The 2,287-nt window shown below is 37.8% G+C and overlaps 1 pseudogene; it reads right to left on the minus strand.

Moving 5' to 3' along the window:
* Positions 1 to 1,645, minus strand: part of LOC103581479 — a 21,838-nt pseudogene extending 20,193 nt beyond the window's left edge.
* Positions 1,646 to 2,287: the final 642 nt, after the last annotated feature.

Genomic DNA, 2,287 nt, shown 5'->3' on the forward strand with positions numbered 1-2,287 from the left:
CCCCAATCATACATACATATGTACCCAGCACTGGCACACCCAGATAGACACAGCAAACACGATTGGAACTAAAGAAAAATAGACCCCAATATGATAATAGTTGGGGACCTTAACATCCCACTTTCAGCACTGGGCCATTCATCTAGGCAACAAATCATCAGAGAGACACAGAACTAAATAAAATAGTTCTTCTTTTGAGAAGATAAACAATAAAAATCTTCTTTTGAGAAGATAAACAAAATAGACAAATCATTACTGAGGCTACTTAAAAAAAGAAAAGAGAAGGCCAAAATTACAAAAATCAGAACTGAAATTAAAAAAGGAGAAATTACAATTAATATTACAGAAATATAAAAAAATTATTACAGACTATTGTGAACAAATACGTGCCAAAAAATTAGAAAATCTGGAGGAAATGGATAAAATTCTGGAAACATATAACCTAACAATACTGAACCAAGAAGAAATTTAAAACCTGAAAAGACTGATAACAGGCAATGAGATTGAAGCACTAATCAGCAGTCTCCCAAACAAGAAAATCACGGACCAGATGTCTTTACTGGTGAATACTACCAAACATTTAAAGAGGAAGTAGCACCAATTCTCTTCAAACTCTTTCAAAAATTCAAACAGAGTTTATTCTCCCAAACTCGTTCTATGAGACCAGCATCATCCTGATATAAAAACCCAGAGAAAGATGCAACAAAAAAGAAAACTACATGCCAATACTTATGTCAAACTTAGGCACAAAAATCCTCAACAAAATATTAGCAAACAGAATACAGCACACTTCAAAAAATGTATATATACACCATGATAAAGTGGGATTTATCCCAGGAATGCAAGGATGATATACAACATAAGCAAGTCAATAAATGTGATACACCACATCAACAAAATCAAAGATAAAAACCATATTATTATCTCAACAGACACATAATAAGCATTGGACAAAATTCAACATTGCTTCATGATAAAGACTCTCAGAAAATGTGGTATAGAAGGAAAATATCTCAACACAATAAATGTCATATATAAAAAACCCATCACCAGTACATCCTAAATGGGAAATAGCTGAACAAGACAAGTTTTTCCCACTCTCACCTCTCCTACTTAATATAGTACTTGAAGACCCATGCCCCACCCATGCAGAAGCCAAGACACCATACTATGCCATCACTAACAGGGAGGCACCCAGGCAGGCAAAAGAACAGGCCCACCACCCACCCACATTCCTACACCAACTGCACAGAAGGCAGAACCTCATGCTGCTCCTCCGCAGGTGGAGAAGGCACCCAGGCAGGCAGGAGAATAGGAGGCCAGGCTCCTGTCCAGACACATACCCCCCCACACACAGAAGGCAGGACCCTGCTCCATGCCACCACCAATGGGGGTGGCACACAGGCAGGCAAGAGAACAGGATAGCCACCTGCCCAGACCCTCACCCAGGCTGTGCAGAAGTTATGACCCCATGACATGCCACCACCATGAAGCTTCACACAGCTTCCATGGAGGTGGTCCACAACAGCCACCATCACAGCTAATACTGTTGCAAGGATGGCTCGATACTCTAGTAACATCCACAACCACTGAGAAGGTAGCCCATATCTGACCTCACTGACACAAGGTGTGTCATGAGAGGATCCTGGAAAAAGAGACAGAAGTCTTTCTCCTCAAATTATATGCCAGAATAACAGAAGAAGCAATCGACCTACCAGATGACCAGATATCAAAGTAGAGATACTAGAAATATTTTTTAAAAACCATCAGAAATATGACAGCACCAAAAGAGTTCAGTAAATCTCAAGCACCAGTCCCTATAGATCAGGGAACTCTTGAAATGACTGAAAAGGAATTTCAACTAACTATAGTAAGTAAACTCAATGAAATAAGACAGGACTGTAAGACAACAAAATGAAATGAGAAAATATATCCTGGGTATGAAGGAGGAAGTTTAAGAACATATTAATATCTTTTAAAAAATGTAGCAGAACTCCTAAAACTGAAAGATAAATCCAAAGAAATAGAAAACACAACTGAGAGCTTAAGGAGCAGATTAGAACCAGTAGAAGAAAAAAATTATGAACTTCAAGATGGTTTTATGAAATAAACCAGGCAGAAAAAAAGAACAGGAAAAAATATTTTTTAAAAAATGAAGAATGTCTAAGAGAGCTAGCATATAACCTTAAGCACAAAAATATTCAAATCATGAGTGTTCCTGAAGGGGACAAGAGTGGTAAAAGCATTGAAAATCTGTTCAATGAAATAATAATGAAAAACTAGCCAG

Source organism: Galeopterus variegatus, unplaced genomic scaffold (assembly GCF_000696425.1).
Source record: "Galeopterus variegatus unplaced genomic scaffold, G_variegatus-3.0.2 Scaffold13161, whole genome shotgun sequence".
NCBI lineage: Eukaryota > Metazoa > Chordata > Mammalia > Dermoptera > Cynocephalidae > Galeopterus > Galeopterus variegatus.